This window comes from Crassostrea angulata, chromosome 4, assembly GCF_025612915.1.
Source record: "Crassostrea angulata isolate pt1a10 chromosome 4, ASM2561291v2, whole genome shotgun sequence".
Lineage (NCBI taxonomy): Eukaryota > Metazoa > Mollusca > Bivalvia > Ostreida > Ostreidae > Magallana > Magallana angulata.
In genome coordinates this window covers 14,042,840-14,058,875 of record NC_069114.1, presented here as the reverse complement: position 1 = coordinate 14,058,875, position 16,036 = coordinate 14,042,840, and the positions used below count along the sequence as shown (strand labels likewise).

At 33.0% G+C, this 16,036-nt stretch overlaps 1 long non-coding RNA gene across 1 annotated transcript; it reads right to left on the bottom strand.

The window, feature by feature from the left end:
- Positions 1 to 11,468: 11,468 nt before the first annotated feature.
- On the bottom strand, positions 11,469 to 15,327 carry LOC128181850 (uncharacterized). Its single transcript, XR_008243372.1, has 3 exons — positions 15,092 to 15,327; positions 12,496 to 12,573; positions 11,469 to 11,804 (listed from the first exon to the last, which is right to left on the bottom strand). It is a non-coding gene; the product is annotated as an uncharacterized LOC128181850 (long non-coding RNA).
- Positions 15,328 to 16,036: the final 709 nt, after the last annotated feature.

Genomic DNA, 16,036 nt, shown 5'->3' with positions numbered 1-16,036 from the left:
AGGCTTGAACTCGGGTCGCCTTGGCCATGTCCACGACTCTATCGACTGAGCTACTCGGACTCTCGCTTCGGAACTTTGACGCTTAATTTCTCGAGAATGCCTTGATCGATTTTAAAATAAATTACATATTCTAAATCAGTAAGAGGGTCACTATCGGGTGTAAAAATTTGAAAAAAAAATATTCAAAAATAAAAAAGTTGAAAAATTCAATTTTTCAAATTTCCTTCCGGTGACGACCGGAAGTGACGGCTGACATTCTCTTGACCGAGGTGCACCAGAAAAACGATAGATCTATCATCTCTGAAAGTTTCAGCCCTATATCTTTACTCGTTTTTTAGAAACCTGAGAGACAAAATTGACTTTTAAAAATCGTAAAACGGCGATAACCTGCGACCGGAAGTAAATTTTGAAAAAATGTCACGGGGGTACAAACTTCAGATAGCGAGGCATCATCAGTGAAAATTTGAAGGAAATCGAATCAGCCATTTCCGAGAAATCGCCTGCACAAAATGTGTAAGGAAAAAAAGAATAATAACTAGATTCGATCTCGTTGCGAGAGACGAGTGGGTCTTCCGTCCGATTTTTGAATAGATTAGATTCAAATTATCAATTCAAAGATAAAATCGTTGATCTAAGCAAAAAAAAATGAAAAAAATTTTTGCGGCACTCGAGGCTTGAACCCGGGTCGCCTGGGCCATGTCCACGACTATAACGACTGAGCTACTCGGACTCCGCTTCAGAACTTTGACGCTTAATTTCTCGAGAATGCCTCAATCGATTTTAAAACTAATTACATATTCTTAATCAGTAAAAGGGTCTCTATAAGTTGTAAAAATTTCAAAGAAAAATATTAAAAAATAAAAAAGTCGAAAAATTCAATTTTTGAAATTTCCTTCCAGTGACGACCGGAAGTGACGGCGGACCTTCTCTTGACCGAGGTACATTAGAAAAACGCTAGATCTATCATCTCTGAAAATTTCAGCTCTATATCTTTGCTCGTTTTTGAGAAACGTCGCAGACAAATTTGACTTTAAAAAAATCGTTTAATGACGATAACTTCCGACCGGAAACGAATTTTATTAAACTGTTCCGGCGGTACAAACTTCAGATGACAAGGCATCATCCCTGAAAATTTGACTGAAATCGAGCAAGCCATCTCCGAGAAATCGCCTGCACAAAATCGGTAAGAAAAAAAAAAAGAATAAGAACTAGATTCGATCTCGTTGCGAGCAACGAGTGGGTCTTCCGTTCGATTTTTGAATAGATTAGATTAAACTTATCAATTCAAAGATAAAATCGTAGATCTAAGCGAAAAATAGAGAAAAAAAAATTCCAGCATTTGGGGCTTGAACCCGGGTCGCCTGGGCCATGTCCACGACTATATCGACTGAGCTACTCGGACTGTCGCTTCAGGACTTTGACGCTTAATTTCTCGAGAATGCCTTGATCGATTTTCAAACAAAATACATATTCTGAATCAGTAAGAGGGTCACTATAAGGTGTAAAAATTTCAAAGTTAAATATTAGAAAATAAAAAAGTCGAAAAATTCATTTTTTCAAAATTCCTTCCGGTGACAACCGGAAGTGACGGCGGACATTCTCATGACCGAGGTGCACTAGGAAAACGCTAGATCTATCATCTCTGAAAATTTCAGCCCTATATCTTTACTCGTTTTTGAGAAACCTGACAGACAAAATTGACATTTTAAAATCGTTTATTGACGATAACTTCCGACCGGAAGTGAATTTTGAAAAAATATCACGGGGGTACAAACTTCAGATAGCGAGGCATCATTAGTGAAAATTTGAAGGAAATCAAATCAGCCATTTCCGAGGAGTCGCCTGCACAAAATGTGTAAGGAAAAAAAGAATAATAACTAGAGCAAAGCTCGTTGCAAAGCAACGAGTGGGTCTTCCGTTAATGTCAAGAGTAAAGCTTGATGTTCCTGCAAGAAGCAGAGTGTTTAAATCAATAACAAGAGCAACTTAAAGTAAAACATAAAAAAAATACGAATGATACTATGTACGAATTAACAAAAACCTTTACGATTCTAAGAACGACTTAACAAACAAATAATTCCGAAGGTGTCAAAGTACTTAAATAAAATCGAATTATTTTTGGTACGTGTTTGAACTTTACGCTATTTTTGAAACAAAAATGCAGAATCAAAATTTCCGAAAAATCAATTTTTAAACCCCGATATCTGTTATGCATCGTCCGATTTAAAAACGGATTTTAGTTTTGTACTCATCATGAAATATACCGTAGGTTACATATGTTTAATTTTTAATATTGAAAAACAATGAAAAACTAAAACAAGAGGCAAATGGGCCACGTCGCTCACATGAGGAACAATAGGTATGATAAAATCAGCTTAATGGAGTCACAATGCAAACTATCTGGACAATGTACAATAATACATGTAGATCCGGTATAAATAAAATCCATCCCCCCCCTAAATATTCTTATGTTTATAATCATTAGTTCCTTTTCTAAAAGGATGATTTTATATTGATTTTATAGTCATATCGCATGTTGAGTATTGCAGTTCTCAAAAAGATCCTTAACAAAAGTTTATATATGGGATATAAACCTACATCAAACTCTGAACCTTCGTGTGAGGCCAAAGAACTGTCCTGGGGCCAAAGTCTTAACAATTATAAAGAATCATCTGCCTGATTAGTTTCTTAGAAGAAGATTTTAAAATATTTACTCTATATATTCCTATGTTAAACCCCCCACCCATTGTGGCCCAAACCTATCCCTGGGGTCATGATTTTCACAACTTTGTATCTACACTACCTGAGGATGCTTCCACATAAGTTTCAGCTTTTCTGGCTGATTAGTTTCTGAGAAAAAGATTTTTAAAGATTTTCTCTATATATTTCTATGTAAAAATCCATTCCCCCATTGTGGCCCCACCATACCACCTGGGACTATGATTTGAACAAACTTGAATCTACACTACCTGAGGATGCTTCCACTTTAATATGAGCTTTTCTGGTCTAATAGTTTTTGAAAAGAAGATTTTCAAAGATTTTCTCTATATATTCCTATGTAAAACTTGATCCCCCTCTTGTGGCCCCTCCCTACCCCCGGGGACCATGATTTGAACAAACTTGAATCTACACCACATGAGGATGCCTCCACACAAGTATAATCTTTTCAGGCCGAATAGTTTTTGAGAAAAAGATTTTTGAAAAATACCAACAAATTTTCAATAATTCTCAATTATCACTCCTTAAAAGAGGGCGTGGCCCTTCATTTGAACAAACTTGAATCCCCTTCACCTAGTGGTGCTTAGTGCCAAATGTGGTTGAAATCTGCCCAGTGGCTCTTGAGAAGAAGATGAAAATATGAAAAGTTTACAACAACGACAACGACAAATTGTGATCAGAAAAGCTCACTTGAGCCTTGGCTCAGGTGAGCTAAAAACAAAATAAAGGAAACAGAATTGCATACTTTTATTGAAAAACAAATTTTCACAGCTAACAATTGTAAATTACTTTAAACAGCCATAATTTTGTTTGTTATAATTTCTTATCAAACACAAACCACAACAAGGCATGTTGCTTTATTAAAGTTCCATTACAGTAACTGTTCATGAATTATCCGATTTAATTTGAATTACTGGTAAATAGTCTGTAGAACACATTAAGGAATATGCATGTGGGTAGAGGTGACAGGTTAACCTCAAGAGCTGAAAAGAATCAACAGGTAAAAACCATGTGGCCACCAATATCTGAAATTAAAAAAATAAATAAGCTGTGTTAATACATGTACCAGTACTAATAATAGCTGTGTTTACATTAACATATGCATAGTATTTCTGAAAAAAAAATACACTGACCATGCAGTGTAATTAGTATGACATATCCCGATACGTGACATTAGATGGCACAGGACAGTTTTTTTGATACATTTCATTGTAGCGTGGGGACGTGTGTCTTCGGAACCCTGTAACTAGAATTTCCTCAGTTCCCATTCGGCACAAATACCTTTAATTCACTCTTTATAAGGCCAATGACCAATTTCTGAAGAAAATTAATAGTCAAAACCTGTAAAATTTTCTACATACTGGTTTTTATGAGATTTTGACCCTATCATATTTTGCTAATTTTTCAGCTTTTAAGACCTCCCCCAGCCAATTCCCTGCAAAGGGTTGACCTTCTGTACGATGTGCATGTTGCACCATCACATGTCAGAAACTTACCGGTGTATAGTTTATAATGTCCCATCCACCTACTTTTCATGTTATTTACCCTTCCGTCTGTAACTTTCATTTTCAATGTCTAAAGTCAACACAACAGTCATAGCCGCAGGTTTCGCATTTTACCTCTGAATCTCATGTACCTAACATATGGGGCCTACATATTGCATATCAATTTCAACAATACACATCCCTCTAACTAATTCTAAATCATTAAAAATCATTTCATGAATTTTAGCAACACTCATAAGCCTTCAAGTACAGCAACTCTCAATTTTAAAAAAATATTGACGGGAACTTTATCCGAAACTGTCCCTTGCTACCTTTAACTTACACTAACATTCTCTGAAAAGTCATCTTGTCTTAAACTTACAAAGCTTATGCTATTCTGAGAAAAAGTATACCTCAGTTTGCCAATTCCATTAAGGATTAAGAAAAATATGGCCATTTAAGTGAACCCAGCATTTCCACTTTCCTCTATTTAACACAGATTCATAGGGCTCTCCATAAATAAAGCATCTTTAGAGGTCAACTGTTGTTCAACCTCCCTAAATAAGAAACCTTATTCAAAACTACATACATATACATGATATTATCATGACAAAAGCATCACATCACTTAGAAATACCCTTACATGTATACCCTCCCCCTATTTTTTGATTTTCTTAAGAAGCATTAGTTTGAACACCTTAACCTAATATTATGAAACTTGTGGCAATTCTCTTGAGTCATTTCTCACACATATTTGAAAACAACCATCACTGATATTGAAAATTGATCTTTTCTTGATAAATGGATGAAATGTAACATTTTTTTTCACAAAAAGACATGCCGCCATACATGTGATTTCTTGTTTTCATGAAACAGTTAGCTTATAGTCATATTTAGTGAATATCTTATTTATTCTGGTTTCTAGTCTCCTTTTAACTTTGCTAAAATAGTGAGACCTACAAGTGTGATGTCTGCTCTTAATTAAAATGAAACTCAAACACAACCGGGTACCTGGGGAAGGATGAGAATTCCATGATAAATGTTCAAATTTTACATGTTTTCCTATATTTTTGATGCATATATACAATAAAAGGGTGAAAATATTTTGTTTCTTGATCATTTCGAGAGTAATTATTATAGCAGATGTTATTTCAAGGTCAAATGTACATTTACATATCCAACATGTAATGGTTATGGAGACAATTGGAAAGAGGGGGTGGCTTTTTGAATTCTGTAATTATATCTAAAATATCACTTTTGGATAGGAAGGAGCAGATACTTGAGTTTTTTTACTCAAGTTGATAACTGCATTTGTCTACATGTGAATTTTATTTGAAAGAAAAATATGCTGTTTTAAAAAAATTGAGTTATATAAGTCAGGTTGCTTAATGTTATTTCATGAAATCAGACAGCAAAATTGCTGCAAATTTATGATTAAATAATTCAATTGATCAAAACTCTTTTACAGTATTAATTCTTATCTCGGTAATTAACTTAAGCCTATTAATTGTCATCATGATAGGAAATACCTATACTTTCTAAGCCAATTTACTCTAGTGGTGGTCATTCTACACATTGATTAACCGGTACTTCCCTTGTATATTATAGCTAATAAATCATGTAATGACATATATAACTAACAAAATCATCCATTTTCCCAAAATAGACAACTTTTGGTACAAAATCCACTCAAAATTACAGTTAAATGAGAAATCTGAAATACCATGTAGTCTTGAAACTTACACTAACATTCTCTGAAAAGTCATCTTGTCTTAAACTTACAAAGCTTATGCTATTCTGAGAAAAAGTATACCTCATTTTGCCAATTCCATTAAGGATTAAGAAAAATATGGCCATTTAAGTGAACCCAGCATTTCCACTTTCCTCTATTTAACACAGATTCATACAGCTCTCCATAAATAAAGCATCGTTACCTAATCTTTTAGAGGTCAACTGTTGTTCAACCTCCCTAAATAAGAAACCTTATTCAAAACTACATACATATACATGATATTATCATGACAAAAGCATCACATCACTTAGAAATACCCTTACATGTATATATAAAATATTATGAAATTTAAATGCTTCTATTCTGATCAATTGAATTTTTAAGCAGCGTGAAATTAAAACCATAGCAACTGATACTTTAGTAAAAATCATGAAATTTTAACACGGTGGAATTAAAACGACCTACAGTATTTCATCCGAACAGCCTCAACATATAATTTTCTGCTATACCATTTTTTATTTAAATGAATTCTACTAAGTTTTTTTTGGCAAATAAATTTAGCGAGGATTTTTTTCTCTTTCCTTATTAATGACAGGTTTTAAAAACAATATTATGTTTAGTATGTATAAAATTCTATAAACAATTTAACAAACCTTTGGATTTTAGTTGCACAATGAAAAAATGAGGGATTGCACGATAATACATGCTCATTTTGAAATTTAAAGCATTGTTGATTTCTTTTACTATAGAGATATGCACAAAATGATGTTTCTCTGTGATGCTTTGCCAAGATTAAAAGCATGAGAGAGAGAGAGGGAGAGAGAGAGAGAGATCTGAGGCACATGTAGTAAAAATTATTACATACATTTGTCTTACTGTAAAAATTGTTTACAATGTAGATGTGTTCTGCATGTAAAGTTTACCTAAAATGAATCAATAAAATTCAATATATATAAAAGATAAACTAATCTCAAAGAATTTACAATGGTTCTGTGAAATAATCAAATCTTGAGAAGAATGTTTTATAGATATCAGGGAACATTAACTTAAAATCTGAACTTAAAGCTCTTTTCATCTTGCACTCTGTTTTACATGCTCTTACGCAGGCGATAATCATATATAACGGCGAGCCAGACAAAAGTTCTAATTTTAATTAGACTGAATATTTACCATGTCAAATATATTTATTTAATTACGCAAAAGCCTGTCCGAGTTCTTTAATTCATTGATTAAGTGGAGGTGATATGGTAAAGATCTGCTATATTCAAATATTTAGGGTAAAGTTATCATCATGCAAACATGCACTCTAATTACAACATTCTACTCTTGTGTGCCTTTGGACCCCCACCCCTTTTAATTGCACTGTTTTACAGTGTGTGGTGTGTTGTTCAATACAAAATAAGACATACATATACATAATTATAAATAGAAATTCAAAAGAGTAGTGTGCAAAACAAACACGTGAAAATACATTGGACAGATAATATCCCGAGATTTCTCTGACTCAAATGCCCGCTTTTATATTGTTACGCACGTCAAAAGCGGAGGTTAGAGTCAGAGGAATGTCGGATTAGATTGAAAAGTGCACAAACACTTTGAAAAGAAAAAGTCAATACGACATATCCTGTATTGAAACATACCTTTATAATCTGTCATACGTTAGTTGAGCTGAAATTTCCACTATCGCCGTCTTGCAGGCCATTCTTCTGACACACCGCTATCAGCTGCTGTTCGCAGTCAAAACATGGCGAGTTGACATGGTGAATCGTACGATAATTATTTCGATTAAAACTAATAAGACTAATAAAAACTAACAACGTAATTATCGACGGAATTAACGAAATTGTTTCAATAAACACTCTGATTAACTATATAAAAAAGGAGTTCGGTTTAATGACCTCTACGAAATCTTTTCAGCAGGAGTTACTTTAAGTGTGAATTTTGCACTATTTTTTAAATCAATAACGAGGAATCAACATTTCCGGAAAAATCAATATTTAGACCCCGATATCTCTGCTATGCAGTATCCGATTTTAAAACGAATTTAAGTTTTGTATTTAGCTTTGCAAACTATAAAATATGCGTATAATTTTATGATTTTTATAAAGTTTTATGATCAGTACGAATTGTTACAGTAGAAATTACTTTCAGTGTGAATTTTGCACTATTTTTGAAACCAAGAACGCGGCATCAAAATTTCCGGAAAAATCAATTTTTAAACCCCGATATCTCTGTAATGCATCCGACGAATTTTAAACGGTTTTCAGCCTTAGATTCAGCCTAAAAAGCTCTACAAAATACGTATACGTTTTTTGTTTGAGCAAAAAATTCAATTTTTTGAAAAATTTGATTTGCTTCCGGTTTCGACCGGAAGTGACGGATTTTTATTATATAGCCTCATTACAGAGGTAAATCGACCAAATCATAACCATTGAAAATTGCAAGCCTCTATCTTAAAGCGTTTTTGAAAAAAATCCCGGACAAAATGACTTTTTTAAAATTTTAAAAATGACGTAACGTCAAAACGGAAGTGACGTTGTCTTTAAAACTTTAACATTTTTGAGGGACGATAACTTGCTAAAATCTCTGGAAGTTTCATTGTAATCGGTTGAAAACTTTTTGAGTTATGAAGCAAAAAAGGAGTCAGAAAAAAAAGAAAAAGTATAATAATAATAAAAAGAAACCGAAGAAAAACAAAAGGGTCTTCCGTTCCGGAAACGGAAGACCCTAATAATAATACGAAAATTGAAAAAGAAACAATAGAATAATAGTAGGGTCTTCCGCTGAAGACGGAAGACCCTAATAATAAGAAAAGTGAAAAAGAAACAATAGAATAATAGAAGGGTCTTCCGCTGAAGACGGAAGACCCTAATAATAATAGAATTGAAAAAGAAACCGAAGAATAATAGAAGGGTCTTCCGCTGAAGACGGAAGACCCTAATAAGGTCAACAATTAACACATACATAATCTCCGGGATAATGCAGTGACCGAACTTTGAACAAATGTACTTTATAACTAAATTTAGATGAATATTTGGTGTGTTTTAGTAAGGAGACAGTTACAGCTGACTTATTTTGCTATTCGAACACCACTCATTGACTCTTCCTCAAGTGTGTTAACATTTAAACGTTCGTATCGGTAAAAATTTGACTACTTAGCAATTTCCCATGCACATATCGTTTGCCCTAAAAATAATCAGATATCCGGATTGTGAAAGGCTATAACCATTTGGATAATTCCCCCGAATAAACAAATTATTTTCTGCTAACCTCCGTATCCAGAAAAATTTTACTCAGTAATTGTTGTGCCGAAAACATTTTCAAGAACGAGTGAAAATGTCTTGAGATCAAGGCAACATTTTGACAGCACTGCTCACTTGAATACTAACATTTATTACTATCGGGAATACTTCATTTAACTTACCGGTAAAATAAATGATAGGATATATTTCAGACATTAATAACTGTCCTCTTTAGGAAAAGTGTAGATGTAGAATGAAGTGCAATTGAAGATGCATCATAAATTACAAGAATGCATGCAATTTCCACATTGGCAATGCTCCCAAGGAAGAATTCCACATACATATCTTATTAATACAAACAAACACAGAACATCATTCTGATTAAATTCTTGCTGATTTATTAGTGTTTATGTAACATATTTCATAGTACTTATAAGCACAGTCTATGTAAACTAATTAATTCTTAAAATTAAGAAGTCATGTTAGGCCACACCAATATAATTTTTTGTTCGTTTGACCCACATGATCGTATTTAAATAAAAACTAATTTCAAAATAATATCATTATAATTTCCCGCATCCAGAAAATTCTGCACTGTTTTCTGTTCTAAATCTGCTTTATTTTTATTTTTTATTTTAAATCATTTTTATTCATATATCAAGAACAAGAAGAAAAAATATAATCGCCAGCACAAATTTATTTATGTACTGCCCAAATATGTTGGCTACAAAAAATTATAATTTTATCAAGCAATCGCTCACCAGCTTGTACCTCTTTTTATTGGATGTCTGATGAACAAGAAATTACCGGGTATATTGGTGTGGCCTTAGTAATACATACAAAACTTTCAATATTGGTTATAAATCTAAACCCAAAAGTTATAATAAATCAAAAAATAATTCCATTCAGCTTTGCTAATATAGTAACACACATAATAATAATGCATGTAATTCATAACTTATCAATATAATGGTTTGCAAAAAAAAAAAGCACAGCAATACAGCCCATCAATATAAAAATCATATCTTTTTCTAGTGTTGTATAGTCCATGTAAAAGATCAGAATATAACACATTACATGAATGTAAAACAAGCAAGATGATTGTAAAATATGAAGAAATATAACAAAGGAGGACTTATCACTAACACATAAATTACATGCACAACTCCAAGATTCAATTATCAAAAAGGGTGAAATAGTAAATAAATACTTTTCTCTAAGTTACTCTGGATATTTTTTGTAAGTACAGTGTATAACAGATTTTTTAAGAAGCTGTGATACATAAAAGACAATTAAAAAAAGAGTTTTCCATAAACTCCTGTAAATAAAAATTATGATTTTTGTTTGTGAAATAGATGTATGATACATGATAAGAAGCTATACGTCAGATCTTCTTGAAATAAAAAGTACAAATGATCAGCATACCAAACAAAAATTCTCCCAAACATTGCTATTAAACATGTTAAAGATACCTTACATACAGTCCTTCATATTGAACTCAATAAGTAAAAGCATGCCATAAAAAATATAAACAGCACAGATATTGCATTAAGTTTATACATATTGTAAATGACATGTACATGTATTTTCACAAGAAAGAAATAATGCAGACCAATTGTATAGAGTTACAATCTACAAATCATATAGCAATACAATTATCAACCTGAACATGAAAAACAAGCATTCTGAGAGTATTGCATAAGCAATACAAGTCCCCTACCGGTTTGTGGAAATTGTGAAAACAATTAATATAATGCACTGTTATGCAGAATATCGAACCCGAACATTAAAAAATTTGAATATAAAAAATTAATATTCTCGAAAATATGTCAACCAGACACTACAAAAGTGTAAACTTGATCTGTAGTTTGACATTTTGAAGCTGTTCAGCAAATTTCATATTATTCCTCAAACGCATAAAGAAAAAAAGTGTGGAAAACTGAAGTGGGACAGACAGACGAACAGACGGACTGACGGATGCAGAGGAAAGCTATAGTCCCCTCCGGTGAAAACCGGTAGGGGACTAATAAAAACATTGCTTTCTACAACTGACTGTGTTGAATGCATATATGGAAAAGTCATTGCAGAATAAGTATATATATATACACTGTCAGGAGTTGAAATTAAAAAAAAAAAAAAAACCCAAAAACTTAAAATGCAGATCAAAGTATGCATTTACATCCACTTTTAAACCTTCTACTAAAGTTTGTTTATGCTAGATAATTAACTAATCAAAATCTTTAAGAAAATATCAAATCTTGCATTTTACACTCTATTAATAATTGAGTAGTCTATAAATCCATTAGGATTTGTATTATACATCTTTCACAATCTGATGGACAATGAACTCTCATAAGAAATAGCATGATAATCTTAGTATGATTAACAACATTTATACTTATTCTTTATACATTGTATTATCTAAACACACACGACAGGTATACTCTTGCTTGGGAAGGTTCCTCAAATGTCAAGGATTAGCGTACCAAGAAGCTCATCCAAGTTGGATCGCTGTGATCGACAGTGGCTGTGTGTGAAAGGGTATCGTAGTCATTCACTTGGACATGTGGATTTTCTTCAGACTTTCCAGCCTCCTCCCGCATCATTGATGACCTTGCACTATCGACCCTGCCAACAAAAGTTACTGATATAAATTGTTATCACTTGTTTACAAATTATTGTAAAACAAATGAAGCTAGTTCATTTCATCTGATTGGCTCTTCATTCATCTAAAATGACTCCAATATATACTGTGTCCAAAGCAGAGATTGGAACAGGATCTTGTTCCAAAATATTAGTTCAATGATTAATTTTCTGGAAATCCTTCCGTTTTTATTTTTTTGTGCGGTTAGGTGCTGATTTATTTTTTTTATCATATTCTTCTCAAAGTTTTATTACCCAACTTTTCAATTTTCAAAATACATGTGCTTCCACGCTAAAATCATCTGATAATGCAGAGCAAGGTATGGCTCCTCTATTTACATATGACCCAAAGTATAGTACAGTTGAACTTTGATTTCTCAAACACTGATATCTCGAATACAATGGATATGTTGAAGTGATCTGTAAGATTTATTTGAGTATTTTCCCTCGATATCTCAAATACTTGGATATCTTGAAGTTTTTAACAGTCCCATCTATAGTTCAAGATAAAGAAGTTTGACTGTATATCACATCGTAGTAAGGAAGGGTATGAAATATTCCTTTACATGAAATATACCCGGTACATAATACAGTGATTAATCCTGAGGAAATGCCCAGAGAGGTACAAGGCCTAGCTAAGTATCTTCCTTTAAAGTTTGACAAAAACAATGCTTACTTGGACCTTTGGACACTGCAAAATGAGGCATGGCATCTTCTTTTGATGTGAAGCATGGCAGAATATCCTTATCCAGATCTAAAATATACCAGCAGACAATTGATGAATTCCAATGAAATTGAAGTAGAATTGAACAAAAGAACAAAACAATTTAATTCTAACTTGGACCATCTGATGTTGCATGATTCAAAAAGCCATTTTAGCTTACTAAAAACCCTGTCGCAATTGGCGCACTATACAACACTTTGTGATCAGAATGTTTTGGCTCTTGCATACGTTTCATGATGTCTCACATTCGTTGCATGCATTTTAGTAATTGCGTCCAGTCTCCTCAAATAAGTGGACATGCACACTTAATTCAGACACGACCGAATGCAATCCAAATTATCGTAATGCAATGCACAAACAGAAATACAAACGTCTTGCAATGTTTTTGTCTATTCACACTTGTTAACAGTCAAAAGAGAAATCGCAGCTGCCCATGCATATCTAAGTGTGTTTGCAACCATGCAACCATGTTGTTCAAATGATCACTGAAATCTCGGTGTGATTTTAAGGGTTTATTAAATAACAAAGATTCACCTTTGAAATTTTGAAAATGCCAAAAATTCATGATTTACCATACATATTTTGGGAAAATGATTTTTTCCTTATGTTTGTAAAGGGCAGACAACTTTATAAAAATAGTTTTAGAGCAAAAAGCTCATATAATTTACTGCATAATACATACTCCTGAGTTTGGTTAATGTTTTTAAAATTTGTATGTAACGTAGTTTAGATCTTTCTGGCGGCATAATCTTGTTATGTTATTCAGTTCACTTCCACAACTAAAAATATACTGCCAGAAATAAGTCAGGAATTTTCTTTTTCAATGATTAGATATGATTAAAGAATTATTTTTCATAATTACTTATCAAATTGGTTATGTAAGTTTGAACGTTTCATTTGATCTTCCAATAACAAAAAAAATTTTAAAACCTGTGATGACAATACTTAATTTGTGTTCATGCGCTCTGACAAGGCTAAGTTTGTTTACAGAAAATTAAACGTAATGCTGGCTTCCAATGCAAACATAAGGGGAAATTACACTAAATGTGAATATTTGACCATGGATGCTGAAGCAACAATACCTCCTTGACATCACTAAATCTCCAAGCACAGCGTTGGAATTGAACAAGCGGTATACATACCCAATCTGACTCACATGAGCGTTCGTACATGTACCATGTAACACATCATCGCATAAACGCCGCACATCCAATCGCATTGGCACACATTTAAATGTCCAATTTCCTGATCAGTAGAGTGGTCCTACTGCATTATCTTACAAAACTTGTTTTCATTGTACAACAGTTGCATATAGATATGTGATAGAACAGGTTGCAAGTTATTTTAATTATTGGTTGTTTGAATAAATTTATTATTGCTGCTGTATGTTTCCGTATTATACAGTTATATTCAAGTTATTTATTTGGTAAAGTCACTTATGGGTTTCCATACATATAAAGTAGAGAGATTGTTGTTCATGGTCTAGTAATTCTTGACTTTGGTTGGTTGGTTTTAAGGTTAAAGGTTTAATTCTTTGAAGGTAGAGTAATTTTGGGGTGTTTGATTTAATTTCTCCAGTGACTACTGTTGAGAGCGGTCTGATATATTAATATTATTATATTCAAGACAGACTTGGGACTAAGACCTAAAGTAAGAGAGTTTATTAACTTTATTAACTTGTGTGAAAGATAAATAAATTATTAATTAAAATAAAGGGTTAGAATGCTATTTATTAAAGTAATTATTTTATCAGTAATCAATTATTTATTTGGTTGATTTGTAGAGTCATTCCATAAGCAAGTAATTAATACAGCGATGTCAATGCATAAGTTCTGATACCATATATCTGGTAAGATCTATGTTTTGTGTGACTAACATATAAATGTATGTGGTGTCCAAATTGTCTAAACTTTGTCTATACTAATTTTGACCTTTATATCTAAAAGTCATAATTATGCATATATGTGATAAATTTACATATTGATTATTCTTAATAATAATGGTGAAATATGAACAATTGATTTGATTTTAATTTGATCTATTTTCCATTTCATTAAAGCAGTAAATGTGACTGAATTATGAAATGGAGCTATTGTACTTGATATATGTGTTTGTGTGGTCTTGTGATGTGTATGTTTATGTATGTTTGTGTATGTTTCAGAACTATATCTCATTTGATCATCACAATAAAACCTGTTACGATACATGTGTGTAGTATTTAAATCCCGTAACAGATACAATAAATATTGCAATATTTAATGTGTTTACCTCACATAACAGTCACTTCAGATAGTGCAAATTTGGTATGAATATTTCTTTTTCATATGTGATTATTTCAGCAACAGTTTACAATCAAAATCTAGATTTTATTTTATTGCTTCTGCTCATGCATCAATTGTGAAAGGGTCTTTACAACTCTTTGAATTTAGGGGAAAAAACATAATACAATATTTCATGTACTGTCTTACAAAAAGGACAAAGTCGTATGGTATCAAACAATATTACGGTAAATCATCCTTTTTTTCATTACCTGATAAACAACACCCACCTGTACCTCCTCATTCTGTAAAGCTGCATGGGCCCAACTTTTTCTTGTTTGTCACCAAGACCATTTTCTTTTTCTCAGCCATTGTTACACTGCAAATTTAAAATATTTATAGGATTATCTTGCTAATTGGTGTAACACATCTAGGTGTTTTCCAAGTACATGTACAATATAAGTAAGGTTACTAACTCAATACTGTGTCAGTGTGAACACTTGTAGATGTTTTGTGCACATTTTCTGCTTCTAGGATTCCAACCCTGACCCCCTGAATCTCTTGTCAGATGCTCTATCAACTGAGCTATCAAGTGCCCGTATTCGAACCGGCATGACCGTCACATTTCTTGCACCTTAAATGATCTTCACCCTCCAAGATCACCCAAGGCTCTTCCCCTGGCAGAAGTTCACCTGTCAGTTCCAGGGGCTGGTCAAGCCACCAAAGGTAACGGGATGGGAGAAATAAAGGACCAGACCGGGCATCGAATTGTTCCCCCCGAATCTCTAGTCTGATGCTCTACAAAGGGTATTCGAACAGGTCTAACCATCACAGATACAAACCACAAAATATTATTGAATTGTTGACCATCTTAAAGGGCCCTACTCAAGTAGTAGACAATAGGATGGTTTGTATAGTCTCATGTATGGATTAAGTTGATATAATGAGACCATATGACATGTATGGACTGTAGGTTGTAATGGTCCTGAGTCTCGTACATGTAGTTGGTATAATGAGACAATGACACATATTTAGGTTGTAATGACCCATGATCTTCTTGTAGAAACTATGTTTTCAAAGCCTAAATAATATTACCCAAATATTGGTTAAGTATGAGACAGATTGGGCAAAGGGGAGAGAAGATATATACTCCAGACAAGAGATCTTGGATACACAAATGGACGGAAAGATGGATGGACAGACAATATGGTGCCAGCAGAGCTTAATTGTCTCTA